This window comes from Balaenoptera borealis (assembly GCF_965194805.1).
Source record: "Balaenoptera borealis genome assembly, chromosome: 12".
Lineage (NCBI taxonomy): Eukaryota > Metazoa > Chordata > Mammalia > Artiodactyla > Balaenopteridae > Balaenoptera > Balaenoptera borealis.
In genome coordinates this window covers 22,458,537-22,480,013 of record NC_138869.1, presented here as the reverse complement: position 1 = coordinate 22,480,013, position 21,477 = coordinate 22,458,537, and the positions used below count along the sequence as shown (strand labels likewise).

General features: G+C 50.2%; 1 long non-coding RNA gene across 1 annotated transcript; it reads right to left on the bottom strand.

Annotated features, from left to right (window-relative positions):
* Nucleotides 1–626: 626 nt before the first annotated feature.
* LOC309607571 lies at nucleotides 627–18,427 on the bottom strand. The gene is made up of 3 exons (XR_014232456.1): nucleotides 10,863–18,427; nucleotides 9,631–9,693; nucleotides 627–1,084 (listed from the first exon to the last, which is right to left on the bottom strand). It is a non-coding gene; the product is annotated as an uncharacterized lncRNA (long non-coding RNA).
* Between the last annotated feature and the right edge of the window lie 3,050 nt (nucleotides 18,428–21,477).

Sequence of the window (21,477 nt, the reverse complement as noted above, 5' to 3'; positions counted from 1 at the left end):
TCATCTTCTTCCTGAGATACTGGACCTGTCTTCGTGGGCCGTCATGGTCTTCAAAGTTTCCCATGTGGTTGAGGACTAGCTACTGGTCCATTTAGCTCAAAGGTGCCAACATCTGACCTTCCATCTGTGATCAGGAGGAGAAAGCAGCTGCCACTGGAGTGTCATTCCGTGCCTGTCTTTCTCTTGGGTCTCCCCAAAGCAGACCTGAGATGAGGCTTTGGACACAAGTGGTCTATTGAAGAGCTGATGCCAGGAAGCACCAAAAAGGAAAGTAAGGAAGGGGGAGAAGATGGGAAGTTAAGTAAAGGGTGCGTTACTGGGTTACCACCATGGGCAGTGGGTGCTCCGTCCCACGGGTCGCCTCTGTGAGACTGTGTAGCACTTGCCTCAGAACTGTCCCACCCAGGGTTGAGAAAGCCGGGGTGTTTATCCGCCAACTCCCAGCCCCCACTGGCTACGGGCTGCTCCCAGGGGCATTAATTCTTGGGCACTTGCAGCCTGCTCTGTGCCCAGCTGCGTTGGATGGCTTCTGCGTTCAGAGAAAGCCTGCAGGCAGACAGCCGCCAGTACTGGAGGTGAGAGCCTCGCTGTGTGACCAAACTGCAGGTGACCACAAGGGTAGCCGCTGTATTTTTTTTTTTTAAGACAGTCCCAGCCTTTATTTATTTATTTACTTTTGGCCACACCGGCATATGGGATCTTAGTTCCCCAACCAGAGATAAAACCCACGGCCCCTGCACTCCAAGCACAGAGCCTTGACCACTGGACCACCAGCAAAGTCCCGAGGAGCCACTGTTATGTGTTTCTGTCACCACCACCAAAAACCAGGTGGCTTCAAATAATGGCAATTTATTCTCTCACAATTCTGGAAGCTAGAAGTCTGAAACCACGGTGTCAGCTGAGCCAGGCTCCCTCTGAGGGCTCTAGGGAAGAACCTTTCCTTGTTTCTCGCAGCTTCTGGAAGCTCCCCGCAGTTCTTGGCGTTCCTTGGCTTCTGGCGGCGTAATCCTACCTCTGTCTTCGCATGGTTGTCTTCTCTGTGTCTTTGCTCTGTATGTCCATCTCTGTGTCCAAACTTCCCCCTCTGATAAAAACACGTTATACTGGATTAAGGGCCCACCTACTCCATAGGACCTCAGCTAATTATATCTGCAAAGACCCTGTTTGCAAACTCAAGTCACATTCTGAGGCACTGGATAAGGACTTCAACACATCTTCTGGGGGGCATGCAACTCAGCCCAGGGCAGGCACCTTCTACGTGTAATATCCTCTCATCCCGGCAGCAGCCAGCAAGGTAGGTGTGATTATCCCAGTGTCACAGATGAGGAAATTGAGGTTCTGAGGGGTGACAAGGGCCACCCAAGGACACCCAGCCGGGAGCCTGCAGAGCTAGAAGCTGCCCTCGGTTCCATGTCAGGCTGGTCTCTCATGGGCTTGCCTCTCAACAGCAGTGTCCCTTGTCGCTGACACTAGTCTCAAGTCAGGCTATACAAGTTCTACCGTGAGGAATAATTAGGGCAACAGGTGAAAAGTACTTAGTTGAGGGCCAGGAACAAAGCAAGTGCAGTGACTGCTGGCCGCTCTTATGTCATCACAGAAACATTTAATCCTCCTGAACGTTAAACATCCACGCTTGAGCCTCTATACAAAGCTCGATATCCAGGCCACAATCCAGGATCACTTTTGCCTTTTGCTTCTTGTCACAGCTGCTCCCAGTGATCCCAGGCAGGGACCTGACGGGCTGGAGGGTCAGGTGGCCCCTGCGCCCGCTCCCCCGGAGCCCCACCTGCTATCTAACGCCCCTGCCACAGGAGACCATGCGAACCCGAGATAAACACAGCAGCTCTTAATCTCCTGCCTGCGCTGGCGGCTTTATCTCAGCCCCTCCTCCCAGGCCGCTGGGGGCTGGAGAGGAGGTGGGCAGATGAAGATGGGCGTTTCCGACAAGCCCTCCCAGCCCCTGCAAAGTGGGGCAGCCGCCAGCATACTTGCTCCAAGCCCAGCGAGGCCTCTGGAGGAATGTAGGGCCTCCTCGGCAGGGCACCCACCCCCAGAGGCGCTGTGATGAAAACCCTCAGAGCACAGGGCTGGGGGCCGGGCGGACAGTTTCATTTGCAACCGTGATTGCACATTTCAAGGGCAGCAGCTGGTGACACAAGACACCCTGGGCTCATAACTCATGCACTTCCCCTCCTCCTATTGAAACAATGTGGCGGGGGAGAGGGAGGGGGGAATGCGGGCGAACCGCCAGTCTGAACAGGTAGTTATTTCTCTGCCTGGGGCTCAGCCTGGCTGAGAACCAACATGTCAAGCGTGGAAGCTGAAGGCCAGGTACTTCAGCGCAGGTGGCAGCCAGCTTAGAGTTCCTGGGAGTGACTTCCGAGACTGGCCTTCCCTGCCTGCATTCTGTGTGGTCTTTTCAGTCTTGGACAGGATTGTCTTGCAACAGCTAAACACTAGAGAGACGGCGCAGGACCACAGCTGTGTGGCTGGGCGTTCCCCGCGTCACCACCCGCGCTCAGGATGATGCCCGTGGTACCCGCCCCCCCAGGCCCGGTGTGAGGCCCGGGATTGGGTGAGGAAAGCCTGCCCCCTTCCCTCAAGCAGCTGCCCGTCCCAGAAGAGGGGACATCAGGGGAGGAGGATCAAGCAGCAGCGCACACAGATTACCACGGGCGAACTCAAGCAGCAATCCTACCCCAGCCCGGCAGTCGCGGAAGCTTCCTGAAGAAAGGGACATCCAAGAGGAAATGTGAAGGATGAATAGGAGTGAGCAGGGAGAACCGAAAGTACAAAAACAGCTTAGCACATTCTGGAATATTCTGGAACATGAAGTTGAAGGGGCAGGGTGGGGCGGGGGGTGGGAATGGAAGTGTTAGAATTAAAGAAGCAAATGAGGTTTAAAGAATTAACTGGAGCTTTCAGCTTCTAAATCTATAAAGACGTACCAGTAGCCACAAATAGTCATGAGTACATTTTACCTGATAGAAAGTACTTGGTGCTTTCCTTCACGCTCTCACCGTTCATTCGTGTAAATAAATGTGTACTGAACATCAAGCCTGTAGCAGGTCCTGGGCTAGATACTGGTGATTCGAAGGTAGTCCAGATGCAGTCTTGCCCTCAAGGAGCTCCAAGAGCTAAGGTTAACTGCACACTCACTCACGCGTCCCAGGCGCTCCATGGGTTCTATCCCATTCACGCCTCTCAAGACTCTGCCTCTAGAGTGGCAGGTGGAGTCGGGGTGGGGGGATGGAAACTTCAGGAAGCACTTGCCCTCCACAGTCACCCAGGTCCCTGTATCAAAAGGAGCAGGGAGCAGAGCTCAGCATTAATGCACCAGAGGGTTGTGTGTTTTGTGAGGCGACGGAAATGCATGGGGTGGGAGTGGGGCAAGATGGAGCGGGAAATGGACAGAGGGAGAGACGGACACTGAGACAGAGGGACGGACAGAGAGACGGAGATAAGAATAGAAAGAGATGGAAAGATGGAGAGAGTCAGACATAGGAGCGACAGAAAGAGAAGGAAGGAGGTCGAGAAGGGGAGAGAGAGAGAGGCAGAGAGAACAAGAGGGAGGAAGTGCGAGCGGGGCACAGGATCATCACAGAAACAGACAGAAGGAAACAGAGTGAGAATGAGAGACTCCAGACTGGGAGGGACAGAGGCTGGGAGGGTAATGCCTGCAGCCGAGGGTCATGCCTGCAACCGAGGGTCTTTCCTAAGAAACCCAGTCCCTTCGGCCGAGGTCTGGCATAGCCAGCCCTCCAGGTGCCCCTAAGGCCCGGCCGAGTCAGGGTCACGCCACTGGGAGAGGCTCGGAGGGGGACTGGCTGCCGGGAGAAGTGGAAGGAGGGCATTTCTGCCGAGGCCCCCCACCCCTCCCCCGAGGTTCCCACCCAATTCCTCCCCTCCTCACCCCGCCCCCCGGGCCCACAGGCCAGGCAGCGACAGGCTGGTGTGCCTGAGGAGTTAAGGTCACCGAGCATCCTCCAGGGCTGCCACCTGCAACTGGCATTCTGCACGGTCCAGCCAAGGAAGCAGGCCAAGAAGTCTGGCCAAAGAAGCAGGCTCCAAAGCCGCTCTGTTTGGATCCCACGGGATGTCTGAGGCACTCAGCTCGACAGCCACTGTGTATGGCAGGCTGTACGTGTGCCGCCCTGGTCTAACGGCCATATAGGTTAAGGTGACTAAATGCTCCCTTGGTGCCAGGCACTGCATCCTCATAGTAAGGCAGGCAGTAGTAGCAGCCTCTTTTACAGATATGGAAACCGAGGCCCAGAGAGGTTAGGAACCTGTCCAAGGTCACACAGCCAGCACACTCTTAACTATGAGGTTCGCTGTTACTATGCTAGGCATTTTTCATTCATTATCACAGAAACCCCTGAAGTATCAGGACCCCTGTTTTTTAGATTAAGAAAACAAGGTCAAAGAAGTAGCAGGGCTACAGAGCTGGAGAGGTGACATGGCATGAGAACCCTGGCACACTCCACTCTGAAGTTGGGAATCCCTTCCCTACACACCCCCAGCTCTAGGACACACATCTTTTCCACTGGAACCTCAGCATCCAGGACCCAGCAGAAAAGCGGGTTGGACGTTGTGATGGAAACACACCATGCTGTTACCGGCGGGGTAACCCCTCTCCACAGCCCTCCTGCAGCCAGAGATCTGCCTTCAGCCTTTTCCTCTGTCCTGAGGGTCCATAACCTAGGGTCATGGAACTCCAAAAGTCCATGGATAGAATTCACAGGGCCAGCAGATTCGGGTGGAAAAAAATTAGATCATTATTTTCATTGACCTCTAACCAAAATTCTGCCCTTGCCTCCACTGTAAAATATAGGCAAGAATCCACCGTAGGATTAGCAGTGCCTACAAGTTTGTCACCACTATGAATCATAGATACTTTTATATCACAGGACAGTTGTTGCAGACATCTTAAAATATTATGTAGCTCACCACTGCTCTCAACTTCCAACAGTTACTAAACTCACTGCTAGATCTCTGTTATTTAATATGTTAATAAAGCACATATATTTTAATAACTTTTTTTCTTTTTAATACCTTGAAAATTGTATTTCCAAACAACTGCTTTCCTTAGCCCTATCGCATAAAATGAAAACATGTTTCTGAGAAGGGTCCAGGGGCTTCCGTAGATGCCAAGGGATCAATAACACACAAAAGATATAGAATATCTGGTCCATTCCCTTCTCACTCAGGTGCAGAGAGATGGTCTTTGCTTCCGACCAGCCCCACGGAATCCTTGGAGTCAAGGCCAAGGGTCCGAGCCCATTGGCTCCCAGGTGCAAAAGCTGAACCTTTGCTGAATGTCTGAGGCACGTGAGCTGGAACGAGGCAGCACACATTCTGCCGCATCCCCCTCCTAGAGCCCAGCAGAGCACATGTTCAGTGTTCGACGGCAGGAACCCTCACCAGCAGTGGGCTTGCAGCCAGCCACTCAGAAGCGTTCAAAGCAGAGCCTTCTTACAGTCAAATTAATTTAGGAGGCAACAAAGTGGAAGGCACTGGTTCTCTACCTTGGCTGCCCAGAGGAATGGCCCATGGGAATCTAAAAGTACTGATGCCTGGGTCTCCCCCAAGAGATTCTGAGTTGATTTGGGGTGATGCCTGGGCACTGAGATTTTTTAAACTCCCTGGATGATTCCAATGGGTAGCCAAGGCTTAGAATCTCTGGTGTACTAAGGACAGCAAATCCCCAGACTAGCGCTGAGGGCACCCGAGGTCCAGTTCTGTGTCTTGGGCATACGGGGACCTGACTCAGTTTCCTCATTTATAAACATTATGGGTGCGGAAAGGGGATCAATGCTTATTAAGCACCCACCACATGCCAGGCACGCTACGAAAGTTATTTCCTTTATTCCCCTCAACAATTTGCTGAGGGTGGTGGCATTACCCCATGCCTGAAGTCACCCAGCAAAGTGACAGCTAAGTGATGGAGCGTGGATTGGGACCCCACATGTTTGATGCAGAAACCCTAGCCTACCTGCTATACCATTCTCTTAAATCAGGTTCCCCAACTTGCCAAACCTTGTTAAAGGTTTAAAGATGTTGTAAAAATGCATATTCCGATTCCGGAATCGGGGAGGGTCCCAAGATTCTGCATCTCCAACAGGCTCCCGAATTATGCCAATGCTGCTAAACCAGTAGCTTGCTTTCAGTAGCAAAGGGTTAACCGGTCTTTGTGGTCGCACTGGTTCTGACTGGTGAGCGCCTGTGCCGGGCTGGTTGGTTAACTACTTAGGCTATTTCCCCTGTTCTGATGACAGCACCCAGGATGCTGTCCCTTGCCTTTCTCAGCCACGTGGCCTGCGTGAGATTGACATCACCCCCACTGCGGCCTACGGCAATCAGCACGTCGCATCCCGCAGCCAGGAGAGATGGTTCGGGGATGGGCACCTAGCTCATTCCAAGCAAATGGGACACCAAGAGTTTGAGAGTAGAAGTTCCTCTATCTTCCGTGGAAGCTCCCAGAGGGGAAGTTCCTTCTTCCCCAGGCTGAGGATTCAAAGGACGTAGCTGCTGCAGCTATTTCCTTCCACGAGGGGAGAGTCCAGAGCAGTGGACTGTAAACCCAGTGGCATGGAGCCTAAGAATGAAGGCAGGCAGAGCAGAGAGAAACCAGGTCCTTGGGCAAAATGGCTGGATTAAGCCTTGCCTGAAACCCACATCTGGGCTATACATTCACAAAGGCCATTCAAGCCTCTTATTGGGTCAAAACAAGTTGAGTTGGGTTCTATGTCTCTTAACATCAATAGTCCTGATACAAGCTCTAGCATCAGCAAGACTAGAGTTTGAATCTCTCAGCTCAGCTACTCACCAGCGGTGTGGTCTCCGGCAAGCCATTTGGCCTCCCTGAGCCTCAGTTTCCTCATCTACAAAATGGAACTAGTAATGCCTATCCCAGCGTTGTAAGGATCAGGAGAAACCATGAATGCCAAAAGCCTGGCATCTGTGCCATAAATGATAGCTATTATTATCAAAACTCATTATTAGTCCCATTCTGGCAGGCCTTCCTTCTAAAAACTGTATATGTCAGCAGTTGTTTCTAGCTGTTGGCAAAAAAAAGGAAGCAAATTAACTTAAAAGATTGGGGGGCGGGGGAGGCGGGTGCTGCCTCAAGGGTTATGAGTAACATTGAGAAAGAAGAAAAAAGAGGTTGAATTCTCTCAGTAACCAGGACAGATGAGAAAGCTTGTCCTGGCGAAGAATGCAAGGCTTGCCCAGGCCATAACTGATTTGGTCATAATACGCTCAGACCTTGGCTCCATCTAGCAGGGCTTATGGAAGCCACGATCTGCTTCTCTGGATATTTGATGGTCTGATTGGCTCAGCCTTCCTAATTGTGTTGTATTGACAAATATATTTGTTTGGAACAAGCAAATGTATTGCAGGCAGGAAACAGACCAACTCCAAGAATTTATTTTGCTTTTTGGCACTGCTGCACTAAGCTTAGCATTCATTATGCACCCATGTAAAACAGTCTCGGGGAACGCTGGCCTGAGCTATCTTTTTTAATTATATTTATTTTTTCAGCTGCATTTCAGATCATGAACGGACTTGCTGGTGCTAAACAGGCCTCGTTGGGTGAAACCTCCTGCCTCCCTCAAAAACACGTTGCACGGATTAAATGTTCAAAGACATCAGACAAACCTAGGATACTGCCATGGGTCATTATCACTAATGGATGAGAGGTGGGGTTAAGTCAGTCAAATCCCTGCTCTGAGCCCAGAAAAGTCCACAGAAACCAAATCCTGGTCACCAGATTGAAACTGAAATCAGGTTTAAGCAGAGAGATGGAGAGACAAATGGCAGGCAATTGGAATGGATCATGTGAGGATGACCATGACCCATTTCACTGTACCCGTCACCACAGTGGCACCTGGCAGCCATATTGGAACCATGCGGCCCTTCTCCCTGATTGGATAAGGAATAAGGACCTGACCTCAGAAGAGCCGACCAGAGTCCCAGCTGGGGTTACTAGGAGAGAGAGTAAGAGCAGACAGACACACTGACTCGCCACATGGCAGGAGCTGTAACAAGAGAACTGGGAGGTGTAGGCAGCCATCTTGGATGTCATGTGGACAAAGGTGCAGCAAAAGACAAAGGAAAGGAACCAAAGGATCACAGGGAGGTGCAGAGAAGAGACGAAGGGCAAGATCTTTACGTAGGTCTCGGTTTCCTGTCCCCGATTCTAGGCGCTGAGGCACTCTGCCTCTTAGAATCCATCTCCCCTTTTTGTTCCAGCAAGCTCAAGCTGTTCTCCCGCTTACACCCATACAAGGGCAAACTATGCAACCAACCAAACAATGCTGGGGAAGAGTATTTATTAACAGGAAAAATGTACACAAGAATATTGTTGAGTGCAGACAGCGTGTTTCTTCCCTCCCTTCAATAGCTATTTATTGGGCACTTCCTACATGTCAGACGTTACATATACACTGGGGAGTAAGGTCATGTCCTCTGCCCCTGTCAGGTTTACAGTCTGGTTACCAAATGTCAGGTAAGATCTCGCTTTAGTAAAAAGAGAGGTATAATATAATAGGCATGCGATGGGTTTCGCACCTGGGAAAACAAATGAAGGGCACTTATAATAACTTCAAAACCAGTGCTGCTCCAAGTACCGCCTGTGGACCTCCAGCCTGGGCATCACCTATGAGCTTGTGAGAAATGCAGATTCTCAGCCCCTGCCCAGACCTACTGGCCATAGGGTCCAGCAATCTGTTTTAGCAAGCCTTCCAGATGATTCTGACGCACTTCCAAGTTTCAGAACCACTTGCCTAAAACACAATAGCTCAAAGCCCTGCTTTCCAAATCAATAAGAATTTCCAGCTTTTCCCAGGGTTTCCCTTCCCAAATGCTGCATTTTCAAAACCACCCAGGGATGTATGTGTGAGTCAACAATTAATTGTAACGACCAGTTATGTAAAAAGTTACATGTTAATTAATTTTATCCCCACAATAGCTCTATTAAGATAGGTACTATGTGTCTCCCACTTCACAAGTGAAAAAACTGAGGAACAGAGAGGTTAAGCCACTTGCCCAAAGTCACACAGCTAATAAACAGTAGAGATGGGATTTAAACCCAAGCTGTCTCGCTCCAGAATCTGCACTCCTAAACACTAAGTTAAACTACTTGGCAAATGAGTCCCGAGCATCTTTGCCACCTGGTGGAGGTGGGGAATCCGGTCTTTGGGACTTCACCCTGAAGCTGCTGCTGGTTCCGTGCCTTGGTCTGCCCCTCCCTGAGCTGATCATGCTGGGACCTCACATCTGGGGAGACCTCACTGCCCCTTCAGGTCAGGGTGTGATGGCTCCCGCAGTTGAGATGGGCCCTACAACAGTGCTGCCCGAGCTTCAGAGAGTGAGAGCCTCTACGTTTCACGTACTCCCCTGCCCCATGTGGTCCCCACTCAGCTAGGGTGGGCTCTAGTATTCGCCTCAAACCACGCTCAGAAGAACCCTCGCCTCCAGCTCCCTGGGCCTGAGTGCTAAGTCTTGGCTCTATCCAGGCTTACCCTTCCCTTATAAGGAAATCTAGAATCTAGAATCCTGTGGTCCTCTCTGACTACCTAGACTTGATGAAAGCCAGCTGAGCCCAGAAGGTAAGGAGGTTTTTACCTTTGAGTCCCAAGGTGAAGGCCAGAATCCTAGATTCTTCTCTTCTAGGGAAGTGCTTGGTTCCTGTTGGGGGAAATATTATTAATTTAAAAAGATAAGGGGTTATGTGTGGCCCAGCTCACCCTCCAGGATCAACAACGCTCCAAAAGCAAATAGAAACACGGGCTGGGAAGTGGCCTCCTAACTCCGCCCACCAATCACCCTCCCAAGCCCAGGCCAGCGTGTCCAGTCACACCCTCAGAGGAGTGAGGATGGGCACCACTGATCATTATCCGGAAAGGACCAGCTCAAGTTGTTCAAAATTAAACTATTTCCAGTCTGGGTGATAAAAGTTGCTGCCTTAACTCCACGCATCACATGCCACCCCACCTGTCCTGGCCGCAGCCCCAGGACCCTAGACCTTCCCGTAATCCAGCAGCTCGAGGGTTAATGCCTGGCCCAGCAGGGGTCCCACCCCACCCACCTCAAGGCTATAGCCATCATCTACCCTGATGGACTAGTGTCCACGCTGCCCATGTCTGGAAAAACAAACACCAACTTGCTGAAATAGTGCTTTTCTCTAGGTGTTAGGATGACAGGTAGTTCTGCTTATTCACGTTTTTCAACCTTTCTGCAATAAGCATGGTCCCCTTATGTAATCAAGATTACTTTTTTAAAACGTTAAAGATAACGGCAGGTTTTGAATTTCCTGAGGTGGAATAGAGTGCCCATTTTTCACTCCTGCCTTCACCCCCACCATGAGTGCTGGCAGGCCCCCATTACAACACAGCAAGCAGGATCAAGGGTGGTGTCAAGAGCCTCCTGAACATGGCCTTGAATATCTTCAGAAGGAAAGCCCACGCCCTGGGTCTCAGCAAAGAAGCATTGTACTTCTCTGGCCATGAGCCCACCTTCTGCCCCTGGTCAGCATGACTAACCATCTAATTCTGCAGAAATGGGAACTCATTGAGTGATCTGGCTTCCTCCAAAGAGCAGCCCATTCGTTTCCTGAAGTGACTGGTCCACTGGGAAGTGGGCCAGGATGAACCTTTGAAATACTCAATGGCAAGAGAAGGAGAAGGAAGGGAAAGCACAATAGAGCAGCCAGGGACTAGGAAAGGGATGAAAGAGTTCATGTTCTGGTCAAGAGCAAAGATTAGATCAAAGCTAGCAGATACGTGGCACATACACCACTACACTCATCTGCTGCCCAGGGCAGACATTGCCAATCAATCACAGCACTTTCTCCTCACCGAGACGCAGCCTCAGAAGCCTTCTCAGTGCAGCTCCAGGCAACCTTCTCATCAACTGCAAGTATCACTAGAGCAGAATCTCATTTGTTATCCCTGGAGTGCTTGCTGCTGATGCTAACCCTCCAGAAGAGTCCACGGGGACATCTTGGGTTCAGGGATCATCCATTTCCCCTGGATCTGTAGCCTGTACTGAACGGTGCGGTGCCGGGAGGTTTGTTGTTGTTAATTCCCTCCAACTCATGGAGACGTCACTCTTTCTAGCATCAGGGAATCTCCCAACTGGGTGTGACTCTACCCTCTGCCAGATGGAACATGAGAGGTCATCTCCGCATCAACCTCTCTTGAGTCATGAAGCCCTTTCTTCAAATCAAAACTTAGAAGGCCAAATTACAAAACAAATCACGGCGGAACTCCTGTGCTTGAAGAGAAGGTGACAGTCCCAAGCCACAGCCAACCAACAACACCTCCTCAGCCGCTGCCATGGCCACAGAAAGACTTCCTGAAACTCCAAGGGCTCGGAGGGACAGTGGAAGATCACTGATCTTATCCAAGTCCCGTGTTTTATAGATGGCGAGTCTGACGCCCAGAGAGAAGCGACCCGCCCAAACCCACACAGCCAGCGAGTGCCAGACAAGAACCCAGGAATCTCCTGGCTCTTGATCCAAACACCCAACCCAGTGTCAAATGTTCAGGGCCTTCTTTCCTTGAATGATACAGTCTCTGTGAGCTACTGCAGCCGTTCCTTGGCTTCCAGCCCTGTTTGTCTGCCTTCACCTCCCAGGTCTAGATTTGCAGCCCAAACCTCCCCCTCACCTTCCGATTCATGAAACTGCCTCGCGCAAACCGCCACTGTGAGATTCACAAGGATCCCAAACTCATCATCCAACCTCTCCTCTTCCCAAACAGTTCCCCACCCAGTGTCCCGCTCCCTACCAGTCCCACCAGCCCCTGCGATTGCTCAAGCCGTGAAGCTGGGGTCCTCCCGGATCCCTCCTGCCCCGAAGAAGCAGCCCCTACGGCCATTCGCCTTGATCCTGACCTTGACCTCCATGCATTTCTCTCCATCCCCACTGCCATTTCCTTATTTTAAGCCACTATAGGTTCTTGCCTGGATTTTGGCAACAGCCCCTTAACCGGTCGCTACCTCTCCAGGTTTCCCCACTCCGTTATTCAGGACGCAGCCAACGTATTCTTTCTAAGAGACAAATGTGAGATAGCCACTCTCTGGCTTATAATTCTTCAAAGGCTTCCCACTGATCTTTGAATAGTGTCCAACCCCCTTGGCGTAGCGGATTATACCGTTTGTAATCTGACCCAATTACCTCCCCACCCCCATCGCTTGCTAGACTCCTGCAAGATAGAACTACAGCTGTCCCTCCCTATCAGTGGAAAGATTGGTTCCAGGACCCCGTGGATACCAAAATCCGCGGATGCTCAAGTCCCTTATATAAAATGGTAAATACAGTTGGCCCTCTGTATCAGCGGGTTCTACATCCCTGGACTGGATCGCACTCATCACCCCAAAGAACCTTTGCTTAGCGTCCTGTCTGCCACCCACACTAAATTCTAAACCCCTGAGGTCAGGAATTCTGTCTTGCTCCACACTGGAGCTTCACCCTAAGGAACGTAGTAGGTGCTCAATAAATTGTCAATGAATGGATAGTGAATTGATCCCACGACATACCTGTTCTTGATTAACCTCATTGGGGCAGGAAGTTAATGCCCTCACCTACTCACAGGGCACTATTATTTAATGTAGAATAGAAGATTAGAAAGAAAAAAAAAAAAAGGAAAGGAACAGAAGAAAGAAAAAAAAAAAGACAAAAAAAGAGAAGAAAAAGGACAAAGAAAAAACTGAGAGCAGGCCCTGCTGTGAAGGGAGTGGCGCTCAGGGCCAGGCCTTGAGCATCGTGCTCTGTACACAGATGCGGGCTCCCTGTGCATCCCAGAGGGTGCAAAGAGTTTTCCAATCTCTTGTCTTTTTGTCTACAGTCTCTTTCCATGTACAAAGAGGATCTAATTCCCAAAATTCATCTCAGTATTGTTCTCGAAGAGCACACATCTCTTCTCTAAGCTGATACTGCAGTTTTATTTATGGTGCCACCCTAATTGTTCATACTGTTCCGTGAGGACAGAAGCGTCTTAGTCACGGCAGTGTCCCCAGAGCTTAACACGGTATCTGGCACATAGTAGGCCCTCAGTAAACACTGGGTGGGTGGATGGATGGATGGGAAGTAAGGAGTGAGGGAGCGGGAGAGAAAGGAGGGGAGGGGAGGGAGATGAGAGGGCAGAAAGGGAGAGGGGAGGGGAACGGGAAAGACAGGGCTGAACCAGGGAAGGAAAGTGACATCAGTAAAGAAAATGTGCTCAGTACATGCTGGGGGCTGGCCGCTCTCTGGACTGCGGTCCCTGGCACAAGCGTGGCTCAGCCCAGCAGCTACTGGCACTGGCTCCCAGCCTGAGTGACACACCTGCCTGGCAGGGCCCGGCTGTGCTTGGCAACTCAGGAGCCCAACCCTTCAGCGCTGCGGGGCAAATCTGAGCCAGGAGCCGCCTCAAAGACTCGGATACATCACACTCTGCCTTGGGGCCTCCCTTAGCCCTCCAAAGCCAGGGTCAGGATCAGCCCTTGACAAGCTGTCATGTTAGGGATGTTAGGGAATGTCTGGTCAGCCTGGAGAGCAGGGTGGCCTCTGTCCTCTTGATCTATAATAACAACCCTTCCTTTCTTCTGCCTTGTTTCTCTTCCCAGCACTCATCATTGCCACTCTATTCACTGGAGGCAAAAGGAGGTGATGAAAGCATTCGCACTACAGCCTGACAGCTTGGGTTCAAATCCCAGCGCTGCCCCTTCCTGGCTGGGCAACCTTGGGCAAGTTTCTTAACTGCTCTGTGCGGTTCAGTTTTCCCACATGAGACGGTGACATAACACCTGCCCCACAAAGTTAGTTACCATGAGGGTTAGAGGAGATGGGGAACATTGAGGGCACCCAACAGCAGCTGGCACACAGTAAGGGCTCACCTGGTGTTAGCTGTCATTATTATTATTACCATCTCCCAGGCCAGAATGAAGCTCTGGGAGAACTGTGTGCTCTTTCCCGGTCACTCCCAGAGCCTACAGCAGAGCATGGTGTAGGCACTCGGTTTATTTGAATGAAAGGGTTTGAGAGCTGGCAAAAGAAAAGCCTAGAGAGGTCTAGCAACTTACCCAAGGTCACACAGCAAATTGGAGGCAGAGTTCCTGTCTCTTCTACCTCTACTGCTCCCCACGCCTTCTCTGGGAGGTCAGCTGAGGAGCAGCCGTGGGCACCTGGGTGCAAAGGCCAGAGCTGTGCCACCCAGTATGGTAACCACCAGCCACGCGTGAGACCTGGCAATGCGATACTAGTGCAGTTAATGAGCTGAATTGTTCCTCTGATTTAATTTTAATTTATATTTAAACCGAAAAAGATACTTGTTCAGTTGTTGGAAAACTTTTCTCTGGGTCTGAAACGACTTAGGTAGGTGAATCTACTCTTTCAACGATTCATTCTGTGAAATCTAAATACAGATCAAGTATTCCCAAGAAAACTTAGCATCCGATTTGAGATGCGCTGTAAAAGCGTAAAATGCACACCACGTTTGCAAGGCTTACTAGGCGTGAAAGAACGTAAAATATCTCGTTCATAATTGTGCATATTGGTTCTATGTTGAAAAGATCACATTTGGAATACTTTGGGTTAAACAGAATGTGCTATTAAAATTTCATCTGTTTCTTTTAATTTTTTTTAATATGGCTACTAGAAATTTGAAAATTATTTAGGTGACTCACATTATACTTCCACCGGACAGTGCTGGGCTAGAGGAACAAAGATGGGGTGAAGAGGAAGGTGGCTTGCTGGCTGCAGGGCTGCCCCCCACGACTCCAGGATGACTACAGGACCAAGGGCCGTGATGCTGGGCTCCGAGCTCGGCTGGGCTACTTGGGAGGCCCGAGCTGGGCTGGCTCCCTGCTCCCCGCACTCACAGGCTTCCCTGACAGGGCACGGGAAGCAGCTCTGGGGATTAACGTTAATTCTTTCCCTGGAGGGCAGATGGGGAGAAGGTTAAGTACCGAGTGACTGCAGCTGCCCAATTAAGCCCCCGAGAGGGATGAGGGCGGAGGAGGAGGCTGGGGAATGTTCTTAGGGATTCCCAGGGAGACAGGAAACAGCAAGGGCTTGACCTCCTTTATCTCATTTCCCCTTCACCCATCAGTCAGCCGTTTCCCCCCAGGCTCAGCAGGGGTGGTTCACTTTCCCAAGACCACACAGCAGGTTCAGGCCTGACCCCGACTCGACTCCCTTGTCCCAGTCTCCACTCCAAGCTCTTTAAACAGCAGCCCCAGGTTCAAAAATAGTTGCCTGCTTTGCCGTTGCTCTGGGAAGACGTTGGAGGCAACGGGACGGTGCAGATAGAGAGGGATTCGGCCAAGACTGACCACTGACACGGACCCACCAGTCACCCTGGGCCACTGCTTCCCTACATCACCTCACTGAATTCTCACGACTCTCCTGTGCTGTCGGTATTGTCACCACTGTCCCCATTTAGAGATAAGGATGTTGAGGCTCAGAGAGGTTCAGCAGGTTGCCCAGGGGCACCCAGGTAGACAGTAGGGAAGCCAGGGGGATCTGTACACCAGGTGACCCGGTCTGACCTGAGCTCTGAGCTTAACCACCATGTTGTGTTACCTCTTGTCCCAGGCGTCTTCCCCCCAGTGTCAGACTTGCCAGCAGGGAGGCCGAGGTGGTGGGATGGCTGCCTGCCTGGAGCCTTGCTCTGGCTGTCAGATTCCCTGACCTGGAGGTGAGGGAGGAGGGATGTCATGATCCCCCAGCTGACTCTTACTTGCCCCAGCTCAGATGCCTCCTCCTCCAGGAAGCCCTCGCGGACTCCCCACCACTTCCCTTCCAGCCTAGTTACCTGTCCACCCTCCCCGCTCCCTCTGCTCTCCTGAGCTCTATATGCATCCACATAAAAACAACCAACATACAGTATCTCAATTTACCCTTGTGACAGTTTTCTGTGTCTACTTAATGAGGATCTGGGATGCCCAGATTAAACATTATTTCTGGGTATCCCTGTGAGGGTGTTTTCAGAAGAGATTAGCATTTAAATCAGTGGACTGTAAAGCAGATGGCCCTCTCCAATGTGGGAGGGCCTCACTCAATCCCTTGAAGGCTTGAAAAGAACTAAAAGGCAGAGGAAGAGGGAATTTGCTCTCTCGGCCTGACTGCGGAGCTGAGACATTGGTCTTCCCGGTCCTCAGCTGGGACTTACTCCACTGGGCACCCCCCCCCCACCCCCAGTTCTTAGAACCACTGGCTTTCTTGGGTCTCCAGCACACAGATGGCAAATCGTAGGACTTCTCAGCCTCCATAATCACACGAGCCAATTCCTTATAATAAATCATATATACATCTATATCCTATTAGCTCTGTTTGTCTAAAGAACCCTGGCTAATCCAACCCTCATAACCATCCAATTAAGAAGGTACCAGTATTACTTCCATTTGACAGTTGAGGAAAAAGAGGCACAGAAAATATAAAATTAATTGTTCATGGTCACAGAGCTCATAAGGAGTCACAACCCAGACGTTTCCAGCCAAAGTGCCCACTCCCAAAGCCACACTATTCCTACTTCCTACACAACATCCTGTCAGATTACCAGTTTTCCTCTTGGTTTTCACAAACTACACGAATGTTCACAGCGGCGTTCTTCATAAGCCAAAACAACGCAATGTCCACCAACCGACGAATGGATAAATGAAACGTGGATAAATGAGCCCATGTTCCCAGCTAGGTGACTACAGCATGTTATGTACTCTTTGGGGACCTCAGTTTCTCAACCGTAAAATGGGATGATAATAGCATCTCCCCCCCAAGGAGACTTCACTGAGTGAATATTCATGAAGCGCTCAAAATAGTGCCGGGCACACGGGCAGGTCCATAAGAGTTTGGTAACTTACATAAGTAAGAAGGTCCTTACCAGGTGATTCTCACCCACCTGCGGAGGGAGGCCAGCCAGTCGAGATCCGAGATCCGCTCTTCTCGGCTCTGAAAAGCTCTTACCCCTCGCCAGGCTCCATCCAAATAATTGCTCCCGAGGCTTCAATACCAATGGGCTGTAAATCAGAGGCCAGGGGCTCCTGTTTCCCGCAGCTGGCTGTGCAGTCCCTCCCCAGGGTGATGGGAAGCAGATGCGGCCAGCTCCTCTGGCCTCCAGAGGCCTGTGTACCTGAGCTGCTCACGGCACAGCAGTAGGGGCAAGAATTTCCACGAGCCCTTAAAGGGAGGGTTGTCAAAGAAAACGGCCTCCTGGGGCTTCCAGATGTTCAGCGGCTTGTTTCAAGCAGGAGGTGGGGAGCTCATGGGGGTCCCTGCAGGCTGAGAGAGGAAGGCAGGGTCATGAATAGCACTGGGTTCCTTCCAAAGGGCTGTCCGGCAGGCAAGGTGTGGGAGCAAAGAGGTGGCAAGCTGTAAGGGACCAGCGCCGGCTGTGCAGGTGCCAGGACCGGTTTAAAATTACCCGCTTCTCACTTTCTCAGCCTGTGCTCTAAAGCCAAGGATGCCACCTTTCCAGACCGCTGTTTTCTCACCTGTGAAATGGGTGTGATGTTACCTAAGTCCAAGACGTTTGAAGGGTGGGAAGTCATTTAAGTGAAATCCCCAGTACAGTGTCTAGCACATAGTGAGACAGGCTGGGACCTGGGACCCTTTGCTGCAGGGCTGGCATGCTTGCACCTGGACACACCTCTCCTCCAGCAACAAAATACAAAGAAACCATATGGGACTAAAAATAACTGCGTGCAGGGACAACTGGGGCAAGTTCTGGACAAAAGATACACAGAGACCAAAAAACCCAACTGCCACTTTTGAAGAGCCTGGAACAAAAGCAGGGCATCGGGAGCAAAAGCAGGGTACTGCACGCATGCCCCCTGCACACACGACCACCTAAGCCACCTCCCCACCGCACCCTCGAAGACCCCTGGCCACACCCCTACCCTCACCCCATTGCAAGGAAGCAGCTCGCAACCCCCTCAGGGCACAAGCAACTGTTGCTTGTTCCCACTCCCCGCTGCTGCAGCAGGGGCCCCAATAACCCCTTGCCTGAATTTCCTGTCTGGCCTCTGATCAATTTCTATTGATTAAAGAGGCCGAGAACCCTGGTCGGTAACAATAGTAAATGCTCAAAGAAATAAAAACAATTTATTATAAGGGAGCTAAGCCCAGAAACTTGTTGTTTCATAAACCTTTATCTCCCCGACCCTGAGCACGGTGTCAGAACAGGAGGAAGCATAGGACACGCTTAGGAGGCTTTCTTTCCAAGCTTCCCAAGGCCAAGACTTTGAGAAGGTCCAGAAAATTCCTTAGCAGTTTTGCAGCTGTAAGTCCCTAGGTAGTGTGGCTTTAGGTAAGGTTGAATTTATTTCATTATCACAGTGATTCCCAATGGAGGGAGAGACTAAGGGCTCAGATGGTGTCACCAGGAGCTATCTCCTCTTTAGCCTCCTCTGATAGGTGGCCAGATTTAGCAAATAAAAAGACAGAATGCCAGGAAACCCTTGGACACTGTTGATGGGAATATAAATTGGTACAGCTACTATGGAAAACAGTATGGAGGTTCGTCAAAAAACAAAAAGCAGAACTACCATAGGATCCAGCAATCCCACTCCTGAGTATATAGCTGAAAACAAAATGAAAACACTAATCTGAAAAGACACATGCACCCCAATGTCCACAGCAGCACTAGTTACAATAACCAAGATGTGGAAGCAACCCAAATGCCCATCAAGAGACGAACGGACAAAGAAGATGTGGTGTATATATATACAATATATAAAAAAGAATGAAATTCTGCCATTTGTAGCAACATGGATGGACCTAGAGAATATTATGCTTAGTGAAATATCAGACGGAAAAAGAAAAATACTATATGATATCACTTATATGTGGAATCTAAAAAATAATACAAGTGAACATATACACAAAATAGATTCACAGACATAGAAAACAAACTTATGGTTACCGAAGGGGAGAGGGAAGGAGGGAGGAACAAATTAGGGGTATGGGTTTAAGAGATACAAACTACTATATAGAGAATAGATAAGCAATAAAAATATATTGTATAGCACAGGGAATTATAACCATTATCATGTAATAACTTTTAATGTTATATAATCTGTAAAAATACTGAATCACTATGCTGTACACCTGAAACTAATATAATATTGTAAATCAACTATCCTTCAATAAAAAAATACAGAATGTCAGTTTAATTTGAATTTAAGATAAACAAGAATTACTTTTGTAGTATGTCCCAAATATTTAGTGGGACATACTTTAAAAGAACTTTTTTATTCACTGTTTATCTGAAATTCGAATTTAACCAGCCTCCTGTATTTCATCTGGCAGCCCCTTAGGCTGAGCCCCCCCAGGTAGCCATAGGGCAGCAAACCTCTCAGAGCTTCTCACTGGCTCAGACTTGGTCATCCCAAAACAATCACTGAGGCCTAAGGAAAGTTATCCACTGGTGCTATCACTCTGAGTCTGGGGTCAGTTTATCCCAAGCTCCTAGGAGGAGGGTGGTTCCCTGAAAGCAAAGTCCAGGAGTTATGAACACAACACATTCAGAAGTAGAGGTGGAATGGAAAAAAACAGAAGCTGTTGTGAGCAAACGCAGAGGGGGAAATTCCTGAGCTGGAGGCGGAGAAGTGGGGCCCCCAGGGGGCGGGGTCACCAAAGCAGGTGGGGTGCCGAGAGACAAAAGTGGATCCCTTAGGGCCAGAAAAACCCCCATGTTGTGCCTGACTCTGTGGCGGCATCTTCGGGTGAAGCCCACCTCCAGGAAGTCCTTCCCCAATTACTTGTCTTCTCTGAGCCTCAGTTTCCTCATCAGCAAAATGGGGTAACAGTTCAGACTCCTTGGGGTTGTTGTGAGGATTACCTGAGGTTCAGTCGACCCTTGATTTGGGACCCCATTAGTTCTTACATCATGTTCACAAATTCAGTGGGCATGTCTCAAAACTTCATTTCTTAAGGATAGATTTTCACAAACTGGGCTTCCAGTCTTAGAGGTCTATTTCATTCCTTGAAACTAGCAAAATGAATTATGACTGCTAGATAATTCTTTGCTGTGGGGGCCACTCTGTGCAGTGTGGGATGTTTAGAGGCATCCCTGGCCTCTACCCACTAGGAGCCAGTAGCAGATCCCCCCCCACCCAGCTGTGACAACAAAAACGTCCCCGGACAAATGTCCCCAGGGGAAGGGGGAGGGTAAAGTCTCTCCCTCCATTGGGAATCACTGTGATAAGGAAATAAAATACAAATATATATGCTCATATAAACAGGTTTTAAACTGTTGCATCAAATGTATATTGTAAACCCTATATTATGCGTGTCCCGTCAGGGACACTTATCTACGTGGGTTGAGCCCGCTGTAGCCTCTGAAAATCAAGTCCACGTAAATTGGAGTGAAGATACCACTTCCTGAAGTAAGCAAGCCTAAATATTCTTCCTGCCCCCAGGGACTTTCAGACTGCACTGGAAACGAGAATCATCGGTCTCAAAAATGTTGACTTGTCAAGTTAATTGAATGGGGAAGGCCAGGCACGGGGCGACGCCCAGGCCTCCCTTTAGCTTCCATTTCAGCACAAGCCAAAGGGCTGACGGCAACAACATCGGATTTGTGTAGTGTCCGAGTCTTACAGCCCTGCTCTGCCTTTTACTATTCTTTTTAAGTCACGGAAATCAGGGACAGAGCCAAGCTTCCATCAGCCGTGGTGGGTGGGAGGGAGGGAATCGGGGTGCCTGAAGGTGAAGGACAGGAGACAGCGAAATTCAGCTTAAGGCCCGTCCGAGGACTTGCGCTGAAACCTGGGCTTCCCCGTGCTAGCTGTGTCCTTGAGGTACCGCCTCATCTCTCCGATAGGTCTGGCTTCGTGGGCCTGGGTGTCGCGCAGTCACACAGGGCCCCAAGCTCAGAAGCGCCCCATGCTTGGTTTAATGCTCTGATACCAACATCTTGAAAATTCTTAGTCATCTCTGAAAAAGGACAACACGTTTTCATTCTGCACTGGGCCCCGTAGATCATGTGGCCCCAGCCAGCTCTCTGAACTCAGTGTTTGCATCTGTAAGCCGGCAGTAACGACTCCCTCCCTCCGTAGGTCCTGCGGTCAGGATTACAGACTGGTCCGGCTGCTGACAATTCACGACACTGCCAGTCTCCGCCTGGCCATCCCAGGAGCTCAAGGAACAGTGGCCGCAGTCATTTTCAGGAGCTATCTCAGAAGGAAGTATTTAACTACAGGCCTGAGACCATGACTCGAAGCTTCCGGAACCTTTGAAATTCTCACTGTTTATTATTTTTGTGACTCCCATCTGTTTCCTGCAGCGATGAGCTCTTTAAATAAAAAGGCCTGTGCTCTCGTGAGGGGGTTGGGGAGTAGGGCCAGGCAGGGCCGTTGGGAGACTCCACCCCTTGGGCGGCCTGGCTGGGGAGGAGAGGCCCCGGGGGAGAACTGTCGAGCTGAGGAAACAGACTAAGTCCCCCGAGCTTCTGCAAGGGAGGAAGGAAGGGGGGCTTCTGTCTTACATTT